Raw genomic sequence first — 13,517 nt, 5'->3', positions numbered from 1 at the left:
ACGGATGCATGGCAGACGCTGTTTCATGTGGATAAACGTGTGGTTATCCATTTTGGTGACAAGAACAGGAAGGCAGATTACTATCTAAATGGAGTCAGGTTAGGTCAAGGGGGAAGTACAACAAGATCTAGGTGTTCTTGTACATAAGTCAATGAGAGCGAGCATGCAGGTACAGCAGGCAGTGAAGAAATCTAATGGCATGCTGGCCTTCATAACAAGAGGAATTGAGTATAGGAGCAAAGAGGTCCTTCTGCAGCTGTACAGGGGCCTGGCTTAGAAGGACGAGAGGGTGTCTGATTGACATGTATAAGATTGTTGAAGGATTGGATACTCTGGAGGGAGGAAGCATGTTTCCGCTGATGTGTGAGTCCAGAACCAGAGGACACAGTTTAAAAATAAGGGGTAGGGCATTTAGAACAGAGTTGAGGGAAAACTTCTTCACCCAGAGAGCAGTGGATGTATGGAATGCTCTGCCCCAGAAGGCAGTGGAGGCCAAGTCTCTGGATAGTTTCAAGAAAGAGATGGATAGAGCTCTTAAAGACAGTGGAATCGAGGGTTATGGGGATAAGGCAGGGACAGGATACTGATTGTGGATGATCAACCATGATTATAATGAATGGTGGTGCTGGCTCGAAGGGCCGAATGGCCTACTTCTGCACCTGTTGTCTATTGTAAAAGTTAATTGTATAAGAATGATTAAGACGGTCCCATATTTCTGGTGTTGGCAGCTTGTTCAGATAGGGAAAGCAAGGTTGATCTTGATTCTGCTCCTGTTTGTTACACAGAAGCCTCTTCGAGCAACAATTCTTGCATGTTGATGGGACGTTGAAACGCAGGTAGATTATCATGATCACTTGTTGAAAATGGATAGCAGCTAGTCGTTCTCTTTCCTCTCAACCAGTGACCAGTAGGCAATGGTCAAACAACACCTAACCCAGAGGTCACAAGCTCCCCTGAGACATGATGTCAGTTGAGTCTCATGAATAACTACCTGCAGATGAGTTATCTGTAGATAAAGCATGGTATTAAATCTCACATATACTGCTCTCAACCATTTTATTCGAAGTGTTTATCACTCGTTGCATCGAAACAGATCACACAAACTGAATTGGCATCTGCACAAATACCAACTTACAAGTTCCATATAGTGGCATTTTGTTTAAAGTTGTATTTATAAAATGATAGGGTGAAGTATTAATCTTCACAAATCATATTAAGATGCTACAGGAATCTATGGAAGTGAGAAATTTGTTTTTTGATTCAATACATGTGTGAAAAATGACAATTCAAAGAGATCTTTGTTTCAGCTGGAGCAGGTTGTGGAGTCGGCCTCATTCGGGGCATTTAAGTGACTATTAGACAGGCAGTTTAAGAGAGGGGTGGAGGTTAGATAGACCTGAGGTTTAGGGTAAAAGTTCGGCACAACATTGTGGGCTGAAGGGCCTGTACTGTTCGATGTTCTATGTACCTTACGCTGTATTCAAATAAGTAAAGTCAGTCAGTGACGTTCTGCAACTTCCTTTTCCAGGGGTATGAGTGGAACAATCAGAGTGCTTTCTTTGAAAATTGGCTTGACGTGACTCTACAAGGGTCATCTGGAGGAAAAATACAAGTGTCAGTACTAAATCTATCATTGCTGATACACATGTAAACTGGAGATTTAACTGTATGTAAACTTTGTTTAACAAACTAGCACACTCAATAAACTGACAAAAATTATACACCAGATGTTTACTGTATTCTCATCATCTTGTGATGTATGGTGAGGATGCAAGTGAGAAGGCACTCTGCCAGTAAGTTTTAGTTGAGGCAAAGTTGCCTCATTACTGAAGTCATTTATGCTGTAAATGAGGGAGAACAGTGATGTGTATATCCCAGATAATAAAATGTGAGGCTGGATGAACACAGCAGGCCCAGCAGCATCTCAGGAGCACAAAAGCTGACGTTTCGGGCCTAGACCCTTCATCTGATGGATTCTCCAGCATCTGCAGTTCCCATTATCACTGATACAATGTGTATATCCCATGCATTATGTTCCTATTATTGAGTGTGTGTTTTTTGCGTGTGTGGACCTATTGATCAACTGGAATTTTTGATTATTCAGCTCATTCCTGGTACCACAGGTGCTGTTAACAAAAGGTTTTCTGTATTAGTATATTTCTGTATTTAGTCACTGCCACGATGAGTGTTAAGTCATAACTTGGTCTGTGCAGAATCTGCAAGATAAATGATGCGCTACATATGTATGATGCTATTGTTTCTCAAAGGCACTAACCTTAGCAGCTGTTTTTGTGACCAATAATGTTTTTATCATTCGCACTGGGAAAAATATTTGGAAGTGCTGTATGACTCTACTGCTCACTTGCAGCAGTGATAACGCTGAATGTGAGGTAATGTTTTTGCCCATTTGTTGTTCTGTTGGTCAGCAATGTATCTCACAAACTAATGGGCATATTTCATTGAAAGCTGGTACGTACGGGTATGGTCCAAGGAAGAACTGATTAGTTTTTGACAGATCCAGATTTATTTCTCTATTTTTTAAAGCAACAGTTAAAATTGGTCGGATAGGCAAATGATCATCTTTCTGGAATATTATTGATTGATTTAGAATGTTGTGGATTGTGTCAGCCCTGATAGTAGAATTTGTCATAACTATCAAAATATGAGCAGATTTTTGAGAGCAGATTATCAAATTGGCCTGAAGCTTTCTCAGTGAGATGGAAGCTTTTCATAAAAGGATTTATTTTGTCGGCCTTGCATTTACAAAGAATCAGTCAAGTGGAGAAATGCCTCAAAGAAAAGCTGTGTAATTATAGACTCATGGATGTTTTTTGCACAGGAGGAGGCCGTGCAGTCCATAGTTCCTGCACTGCTCAACAAAGATCTGTCTACATTGAACTCACAGTACATTGCTTTCCGTTTTGATTGTTTGGCTCATAGCCCTGGAGCCGACGGCAACACAAGTGAATATCTAAATACTGCTTAAATATTCAGACACTTTCTGAATCAGTCACACTTTCAGTCAGTGAGCTCAGGACTCCCACCACACTGAGAAAATAGGTTCTCCTCAACTCCCCTCTTAGCTTTCTACCTGTGAACTTCAATCTATGCCCCCTGTGTATTGACATGTCTACGAATGGAAAAAGCAGCTTCCAGTTATCCTTTCTATGCCCTTCAAAATCTTAAACATCTTTACCAGGTCCCCTTGTCTGCTTCAATCTTGGCATCGGTCAGATGGGCAGGTCAGTGGCAGATTGATATAGCCTGAAGAAGGATTAAGATAAGAGAGTACTTAATGTGGCAAAGCCTGTCGTGCCCGATGGAGGTCAGCAACGGCAGTCAGCAGTGAAGTCCACTGGCAAGGATGGGCGGGCCTTAGCCCAGCGCAGGGGAATACGAACCGTCATGGGGGAAGCCTCGTTCAGAGTGTCTGAAAACTCGTGGCTTAAGAAAGGACTGTAATGTTTGACTTTTTAAACTTTTGTTTTTATTTTTCTACTGTTATACTAAGAAGTCTGTAGTGCTGAACTTTTTAACGTATTCAATTATTTTTATAACAAAGAGCATGGAACGGTACAGCTCAGTACAGGCCCTTCGGCCTACGATGTTGTCCCGAACTATTACCCTCATCCTAAGGTCTGTCTCACCTCCACCACTACCTTATACTGTCATCCATGTACTTGTCTAATGGCCGATTAAATGCCCCTAATGAGGCCGACTCCACTCCCCTACGACTGAGTAAAGAAGGATGGATAAATTTTCTACATTTGCAACTGAAATTTCGTACTGAGGTACTTTGTACCTGAGATGGCACCGTCTGAGGTGGCATTGTACTCTTGTACCCTGTATTGAATATGTGTGATAATAAAACCTAAGTCTAAATCTAATGCATAGCAGGACACTGGGAAGCTTAGAGGAGAAAAGGGATCCTAGGGTGCTTGTTCATAAATTCCTGAAGGGGTCAGGTCAGGCTAGTAAGGGTTGTTACAAAGACATATGGGACATCTCCCTTTATCAGATGGTAAGAGTGGGGAGGTCACTTTGTGCTGTTTAAAAGTTTGGTTAGGCCACAGCTGGAGTTGTGTGTGGCATTTTGATCACCACCCATCAGGAAGGATGTTGATTGCACTGGAGGGAATGAAAAGGATGTTGCGTATGTTGGAGCATTTTAGCTGTGAAGAAAGGCTGGAAAAATTCAGATTATTTTCTGTGAAGCAGAGAAGTTTTCGGGGTTGAGTGGAGGTCCTGACAGAGGCACATAAGATTATGAGAGGTATAGACAGGTTGAGTAGAAAGCATTGTTCCCCTTAGTTAAATCATCAATAACGGTAGGGCATAATGTTGAAGAGAAACACGGGAAATTTAGCGGAGGTTTGAGGAAAATCGTTTTCATCCAGAGTGTGGTAAAGGTCTGGAACGCATTGCCTGGGAGGGAAGTTGAAACAGGAAACCTCACAACCTTTGAAAAGTACTTGGATGAGCACTTGTAATGTCATAATATTTTTGAGAATGGTCTAGTGTGTAAAAATGGGACTAGTATATGTCGCAGTTTTTTTTTTTTTGAGGTACAGCCTTAGTGGGCCGTGGGACCTCTTCTCTACGATATGATTCCATGAGAACCCCCAGCCCAGGCAGCATCTTGGTTTTTTTCAGTAATGTCCAGGATCACACCCTTCATAGTGTGATCCCTTGCCTTGTTAGCCCTCCTGAGTTCGTCAGCTCACACTTTTCCTGGTTGAGTTCCAATTGCTGTGTCCAGCTGACCAGTGTGCTGATCTCCTCCTGAAGTTTATTCTTTCTGTCTGTCAACCAATTTTGGGTCCAGTGTACCACTTTGCCTTTGATCCCATGGCTGTTATTTACATGACCATTCCGTCGATATCCTCCTCACTAAATTAGTCATTCGCTAGCAACACGGTCATACACACTGTGTTTAAGCCCAAATGATGAATCTCGTTGACAAATTTCAAGGGCCCTTGTGGCAAGCCCTGCACAACCCCACTCAAAGCAAACATTCTGTCAAATAGATATCCCTCTACCATCAATCACCCTGTGCTCTCTGCCTCAGCCAGTTTTGGCTCCAGCGTGCGTCTTTGCCTTTGATCCCGTTGACTGTTGCTTTCTTGATCAGTCTGCCAAGGGGGACTTTACTAAGTCCACATCAAATGCATAAGCTCATCAACACTCCAACATCTCCTCAAAAAAGGATCAAATTTCTGAAACGTGACCTCATCTTAACAAATCCATACTGACTATCCCTGATTAGTTCATGGAAGTACATTCTACCCCGAAGAATGCCTCTTTATAGCTTCTCCAGTGCTGAGATTATTCTGTCTGGCCTTTAATTTCCTGGTTTGTTCCTCTCTCCATTTGTTCATCGTAGGACAATGTTCATCGTCCTTCATGCCTTCACGTGTGACTGACAAGGGTTTGAAAATTGCTGACAGGGGCCCAGATATCTCCTCCCTCACTTCCCTTGCTCGCTGGTATACATTTCAGTACGGCCTGTAGATGTATCCACTTTTAAATTTGCTAAACCAGCTGCATCTCCCTATGTCTTAACCTCTGATGTTCCTAGGTCCTCTGCCCTGAAATCTATACTTGCAGTGTCCTTTTCCATTGTAAAGATTGACACAAAATATTCATTGAGGACAGTGCCCATGTTTTCCAGGTCCACACAAAGATTATCTCTGTGAAAAGAACGAGGAGATATTCGAGAGGTTTGAGATTTACAATCAAGAAAGAAATTGACAAAATGACTTCCTTGGAGAATCATACAACATAGATTGTCCATTGGTGCCAAGAAACAGAAGTTTTTGTTTCCACAGTTGTTTGCAAATAGCCAATCAAGATCATAAAATAATGTTTTAACATAATTTACAAAGCAAGGCAATTGAGGAAGATGTATTGGATGTATTGAACTCTTAACTACCTCCCTTAAGTTTAGGAATATCAAGTTTTTTCTTATGGATAACTTTTGCAGACCTCTTCAAACAAGGAGCTGAACCCACAGATTTATGTGACCAACGAAGCCTGAGCCTTTTGCTTCACAATGCAGTCCAGATCCCTCGGCAGCTGGGTGAGGTACCTTCATCTGGAGGCAGCAACATTGAACCAAGTGTCCGCAGTTGCTTCCAACATGTAAGTGTGCTCTGCGCCACTTCAGAAGGTCAAGCGGGTCTACTTGCCAGTATGAATTTTGTGCTCATTTTCGGTTTGAATTAGTTCCAGAGGCCAACATGTACCACCACTAATCCAAGGCTATCATGTTTATAAATAGTCAATGTTTTTAATCATTAATTTAATAAGAACAATGTCAGAAACCCCAATGATAGTGTATTAGATATGTCTGAGGATAGCGGATGTAAACTTGACATAATTAATCATGCAGCTGATCTTTTATTTTCTTCTAGGGCCAGAACAAACCAGAGATTGATGTTAAACACTTTGTAGAGTGGATGAGATTGGAGCCTCAGTCCATGGTGTGGCTGCCTGTTCGACACCGTGTGGCAGCTGCTGAAACTGCAAAACATCAGGCTAAGTGTAACATCTGCAAAGAGTACCCACTCGTAGGTTTCAGGTGAGATGTGCAAACCAGCAGAAAGTTAGAGGGAGTTAGTTTTTAAAGAAAGCTTTTACTTTAGATGTTCTATTAGAAACTCCATCAGTCAACAACACAACTGAGATCATCACAAAACCCGAACAAATTCATGGACCAGAGAAGTAATTAGGACAAATTAAGTATCAACTTCTTTACCTTAATTTTTTGTGAGAGGTGAGTGCTGCATGCTTTTGGTATTTTGTTCGCAGTTGCATTGATCACAGACACTGTGGCTCAGAACGGATTGTGACTCGACTTCCGGTTGGTTCTGTAATTTGCAATTATTGGGAATTTACAGAAAGGACTTTTTATTAGTCCTGTAATCAGTGTGTGTGCATCTTATGAAAGTGATTGCTGTGTTGTTGCTAAATGATCGATAAAACTTCTTGTCCATAACTAGTAAATTAAATTGCAGATTTGGACAGGATTTCTAAGGGGTAAATTGAACCTTTTTGGTTAACTATTCTCCTACATTTCTAAGATTGGCCATCTTGGAGAAGGTGCGTGTTACTGCCATTGATCTGATCAAACAACTCTCTGTCTAAGAAGAACTGGAGTGAGAGCCCAACTGTGGATGAAACTATGACTGCCGTAACTAAATCAAGAGCAACAGCGACCCGGAGTCAATTGAATTCCATCTGAAGCTTGAGGAATGGTGGCCTAACTCTGAAGGCCAAGATCTGTTAGCTTTTCATGGACTATGGGGAACAGGGCAGGATTTCACAGAATCTTTAAGATGCCATATCTTGTACAAAACTGAAGGAGAAATGTCAGATTGCTCAAAGAACCATGAGATCACCAGCCTTTGCGTTGCTGGGAAGATTCTGGCAAGGTTACTTCTGAATAGGTTTATACCACCATGGCAAATGAAAACCTTCCATGCGAAGGGAACTTTGTGAAAATGTTGGAGAGAGACAGAGCAGGACCAATTTACAATAACGATTCCAGGGTTGAGATATCTCATTATGAAAATTGATTAGAAGAATTGGGACAGCTTTCCTCGAAGATGCTGAGACTTAGAAGAGATTATTTTGAATCTTGCAAAATCATTTGAGGTCTGGTCAGAGTAGACGAGGGGAAGACTTTGCTACTTGTGACAGAATTGAGAATAAGATGCAGAGGTTTGAAGTGATTGACTAAAGATGTAACTGCAGTGTAAGAAATAGCTTTATCACAGTCTATAGAATGCATTACCTAGAGGAGGCAGTTTCAATAAAAGATGCAAGAAAGCATTAGTTGATTAATTAAAGAGAAATAATGTGCAGGTTAAGGAAAAGGCACTAATTTGTGATATGTATTTGGAGAGCTAGTTCAAACATGATGGACCAAATGGCTTCCTTTTACTGTGATTTGGACTTAAAATTAATTTAAAGTAAAGTGTAATTGGCTCTGGGACATGGCGGAAAAGGGTGAGGTAAACAGGACGTGAGTGATCGGAGACTTGACAGTTCGAGGGACAGATAGGAGATTTTGTAGCCGCAATCAGGAATCCAAACACAGAACTTGCATGAAAGAACAAAGAAGAGGAATTGATTCAGTTGCCCCGAGCGAAGACTGTGACCACACCTTCACCCGCTGTGGGAGAATCTGCCTGATATGAATGAACCAACCACCAATAGGTCCGCAACCAATAAGCACAACTTTCCTCGCGTGTTCATCCAGTGAGAAGCACCAAGAGGAAGGCAGCCTTTTTCCTACATTTTGTAAGCTTGACCATTTGGAAAGAGAGCCCCCCTTCTCTGACATTCTGTTCTCTAAAGATCAAATGTATGGGTTCCTGATGTTGCGTGAGGCCAGTGAACTTCCACAATTCTACCACACTTTTGCTTCCAAATCTATTTCTTTCCTTACCATCTTCTCAATCTACCGTCTGTCTGTATTTCTTCCGAATGTTGTTCAGAAAAGTAATTCCTTTCATCCCTTTAACTTCCAAATTATGTTTGTTCCTCACGGAAACTGGTATTCTGCTTCACTTTATCTGTTGCCTTGAAAATTCTGGACTAATCTGTAATTGACAGTGAGTTTCCTGTTAGCAGTGCTATTTACAAGAGGATTAACTGAACTTAACCACTTCAGTGCATAATTTAATATTGCCTTGCATATCTCCAAAAATTTTAAGAGCCTGCTGTTTGTACTTTTATGTTGGTTTTCATGGCTATTTAGTTTCTGCTCACACATTTGAGTGCTTGCTGAGTCTCAGAGTTTGGCTTCATGACTGGAATCCTGAAGGCAATATCCTCTGTTTTGCACCATCTCATCGTTTTGATGACCGACATTCTGTATGCAGTTCTATCCATTCATCTGTTGATAATTTCACACTACATTGATCAAGTCCTTCCATTTCATTCGAACATTTTCCATTCTTGCAAGGGATTTGGCTATCACTGGTGAAGTTATCATTTGTTGTCTTTCGCTAATTGCCGTTGAACTGAGTGGATGGCTGGGAGGGTGGTTCAGAGCTACCTACATTGCTGTGGCTCTGCAGCCACATGTAGATCAGATGGTGTAAGGATGATCGAAAACTCCCCGAAAGGACATGAGTGAATCGGATGGATTTTTACCAACATTTGTTGATAGTTTCATGATAGCGTTGCTGGAAATAACTTTTAGTTCTGGGTATTTTTTGATGAAATGTAAATTTGACCAGCTACAGTGTTGGAACATGAACCTACATTCTCCAGAGCATTTAGCTCAATGATATTGCCACTATACCACTGTGACTCAGCCATTACTGCGTCCGGTTCTGGGCGCCCTATTTCTCGGAAAGATGTGGATGCTTTGGAGAGGGTTCAGAGGAGGTTTACCAGGATGCTGCCTGGACTGGAGGGCTTACCTTATGAAGAGAGGTTGACTGAGCTCGGTCTCTTTTCATTGGAGAAAAGGAGGAGGAGAGGGGACCTAATTGAGGTATACAAGATAATGAAAGGCATAGATAGAGTTGATAGCCAGAGACTATTTCCCAGGGCAGAAATGGCTAGCACGAGGGGTCATAGTTTTAAGCTGGTTGGTGGAAAGTATCGAGGGGATGTCAGAAGCAGGTTCTTTACGCAGAGAGTTGTGAGAGCATGGAATGCGTTGCCAGCAGCAGTTGTGGAAGCAAGGTCATTGGGGTCATTTAAGAGACTGCTGGACATGTATATGGTCACAGAAATTTGAGGGTGCATACATGAGGATCAATGGTCGGCACAACATTGTGGGCTGAAGGGCCTGTTCTGTGCTGTACTGTTCTATGTTCTATGTTCTAGAGGGATTTAAATATTCTCGTCTACGAATCACAAAAAGCAAGCATCCAAGTTCATTGGGTAACGAAGAAGGCAAATGGAATGGAATATAAAAGGTTTTGTTAAAATTGTACAAGGCAATTGTCAGATCACAGCTGTAACACTGAGAACAGTTTTGGGAGAAATATCTAAGGATGTGGAGGAAGTTCAAATAAGTTCTAGGAGGTTAAGAAGATTGAATCTGTTCTTGTTGTAATATAGAAGAATGAGATGCCACCTTATTAAAACTGATAAGATTTTTGACAGGGTAGATGCAGAGAGTTTGTTTTCCCTTGTGGGAGAGTCTTGGACCAGAGGGCATAATCTCAGAATAAGGGGTCACACATTTAAGATAGAAATTGGGAGGAATTTCTTCCCTCTGAGGGTTGCAAATCTGTGGAATTCTTTGCCACAAAAGACTATTGAGGCTGGTCATTAAGTAAATTTAAGGTTGAGATAGACAGCGGATATTGGGAAAAGGCAGGAAAGTAGACTGGAGAATTAACTGTTCTGCCATGGTCTCTTTGAATCGCAGAGCAGATTCAAAGGGCTGAATGGCCTATTTCTGCTTCTGCTCTCTACGCTTATATTGCAGCTGATGCAGTTTGTATGGATTTCAAAAACGCCTTTGACAAGGTCCCACATGTGAGACTGATAATAAAGGTAAACACATCTGGCACCACTGGCTATTACGGCAAGGTAGTTCTAAAATGGCACAGTGGTAAGAGACAGAGCACAGAGGTAGAAGGCTGTTTGTGCGACTGGAAGCTTGTGTCAAATGACGTACTGCAATGTTCCATATTGGGTCCCTCACTGTTCGTGATATATACAACATAATGAGATATAGATGGGTTGGTCAGATGAGCAGATCAGTGGCAGACAGAATTTAATCCTGAAACATATCAGGTGATGCACATCGGAAGAAGTCACAAGACAAGGAGGTACTCAATGAATGGCAAGACACTAGGAGGCTTAGGGGACACAGACGGATCATGGGGTGCTTGTACACAGAACCTTGAAGGTGGCAGGACAGGTTAACAGGATGATTAAGAATGCGTACTGAGAACTTGCCTTTATCAGTCATGGCACAGATGGTTTCAGCTGGAAGGTTCCGTTGAAATTGTATAGAACTTTGGTTAAGCCAAAGTTGGAATACTGTATGCAGTTCTCATCACCACACTGTTGGAAGGATGAGATTGAATTGGAGGGGGTGCAGAGATTATTCACTAGGATATTGCCTGGGCCGGAGCACTTTAGCTACGGAGACTAGCTGGATAAGCTCAGATTGTTCTCGTTAGAGCAGAGAAGGCTGAGGAGGGACGTGACTGAGGTGCAGAAGATTAGGAGGGGCAAGGTTAGCAAGCAGCTGTATCCTTAGTTGAAGGGTCAATAACAAGGAGACACAATTATGAGGTGAAGGGCAGGAGATGTAGAGGGGATTTGAGGAAAAATATTTTTACCCAGAGGGTGTGGTAATCTGGAATGCACTACCCAGAAGGGTAGTTGAGACAAGAGAGCTCACAACTTTTAACAAAGTACTGGGATGAGCACATGAAATTAAAGGTTATTCTCCAAGTGCTGCAAAGTGGGATTAGCGCAGACTTGATTGGCTTGATTCTGTATGCCATATTCCCAAATTCAAATCATGTATCTATCTCCAAAAATCAGTGTCCTCATACTTGGGAAACTGCTAATAGCGATCTTCTCATCATACTTGCTGCTTCTGTCCTTCAGCCATCTTTTTTAACCAAATTTGATAGTGACCCATATATTCCATGAATCTCAATTTTATAACTCAATCAGTCTTTTATATGCACCTTCCCCTCATCCTTATCTCGGAAAGATTGCACTGCTTCATGAAGGCAGGCTAAAGTAATTCAGCATTACAGCCATACTCTGGTAGTATCATGACAGCATCAGTGACAGTACAATAAGTGGCTTATATCAATTGTTTCAAAACTGGGTTCTACAGTAGAGAGGTAATTTGAGATCTACAAATCAAATCATCTGTCATAACTTGAGATTAAATATATTGGAAAAAAGCACACTAACTAACGCGAGCTTCAATGGTGATAAATTAAATGTAACTAATTGGAACAGTAATATTCCTCATCCAACCTTGCTAAGCAATGCCTCTCTGCACTGATAGGCTGGAAAGCTGCAGTCAAGAACAGATATTCACTATTTATCATCAAGTCGGAACAATTCTGGAATGCTTTTATCTGTCATGAATGTTTAATTACTGCAATTTGAAACGCTCAACTATATGTAAATCATGAATATGTGATGTTAAAAATATACAAAAGGATCCAGCCCTTTTCTTGATTTATCACGCTAACAATAGAAGAGCATTTGGATAAAGTGGATATACATTATGAGTGCCCTTATCAAACACCAGTCCAGGGACTGACAGATATCACAGTTAGAAGCAAATACACACATCGGGGCAGCACAGTGGCTCAGTGGTTAGCACTGCAGCCTCACAGCACCAAGTACCCGGGTTCGATTCCAGCCTCAGGTAACTGTCTGTGTGGAGTTTGCACATTCTCCCCGTGTCTGCGTGGGTTTCCTCCAGGTGCTCCGGTTTCCTTCCACAGTCCAAAGATGTGCTGACTAGGGGGAGTGGCCATGCTAAATTGCCCAGAGTGTTCAGGGGTGTGTGTCGGTGATAGGGGGATGGGCTGAAGTGCCTGTTTCCACACTGCAGGGAATCTAATCTCATCTCCATGATAACCGTCAGGAAGTAGCTTTTTAAAAAGATGATTAGAACACTTCTTTACATGTAGCCCTTTGTATTATGAATATGCAATTAATAATAGATAGGTTAGTGATTGCTATTAATATGAAGGCGTTCAATCAAAAAGGTTCGAGAACGATTGCCTACCTTAAAGGTTAAACACTGGAAGGAGCTCACATTTAGAAGGTAGAAGGAACTATGCAAAATCCATCAGATACTTGGAGAATCACCAAGCGATACAAAATATACACTGCTCCTCAAATGGATTCAAAGAGGAAACTGGTTAATATGTTAGAGCATATAGGGTCATAGCAACAAGGAGCAGGAGTAGCAAGGACAGTATTTGCTGCCCATCCCTAGTTCCTCCAAATTGTTTGACTATTTCAGAGTGCAGTTAAGTGTCAACCACATTATTGTGGATCTGGAGTCATATGGAGGTGAGATCAAATAAGACTGGCAGAGCTCCTTTCTTAAAGAACATCAGTGAATGAGTCAAGTTTTTATAACGGTGAATAGTGTTACAGTGACAGTTTAACCATCACTGAGACCAGCTTTATTTATGATTATATCAATTTGAGCATGTGTTGGATAACTGGCCCCATCAAGCCTGCTTCACCATTTAAGAAGGTCGTGGCTGACTTGACTGCAATCTCGGCTCCACATTCCCACCTACCCGCAAAATTATATTGAACTGAATTCAAATTCCATCAGCTGTTACAGTGGAATTTAAGCCTATACTCTACAGCATTGTCCCAGGCCTCCGGATTACTAATCCTGTGACATTAATAGTGCCTCACTGACTACCCCAGCATGTCAATCCCCGTCCTGAGCATACTTCTTGGCTGAGGCTCCACATTTTCTGGAGTACAGAATTACAAAGTTCACCTCTCTGTGAGTGAAGAGGTTCCTCATCTATCGC

General features: G+C 41.7%; 1 protein-coding gene across 1 annotated transcript in view; it reads right to left on the bottom strand.

Annotated features, from left to right (window-relative positions):
• Nucleotides 1-1,312: 1,312 nt before the first annotated feature.
• The window catches only part of LOC125450283 (utrophin-like), a 298,676-nt gene continuing 286,471 nt past the window's right edge, over nucleotides 1,313-13,517 (bottom strand). Inside the window, exon 6 of the mRNA XM_059654807.1 lies at nucleotides 1,313-1,595. The gene's annotated coding sequence lies outside the window, so the exon portion shown is untranslated. The remainder of the gene's footprint in view (nucleotides 1,596-13,517) is intronic.

The sequence above is a fragment of the Stegostoma tigrinum genome, chromosome 25 (genome assembly GCF_030684315.1).
Source record: "Stegostoma tigrinum isolate sSteTig4 chromosome 25, sSteTig4.hap1, whole genome shotgun sequence".
Lineage (NCBI taxonomy): Eukaryota > Metazoa > Chordata > Chondrichthyes > Orectolobiformes > Stegostomatidae > Stegostoma > Stegostoma tigrinum.
The sequence above is the reverse complement of the archived record's forward strand: the minus strand, read 5'-3'. Positions and strand labels throughout refer to the sequence as shown.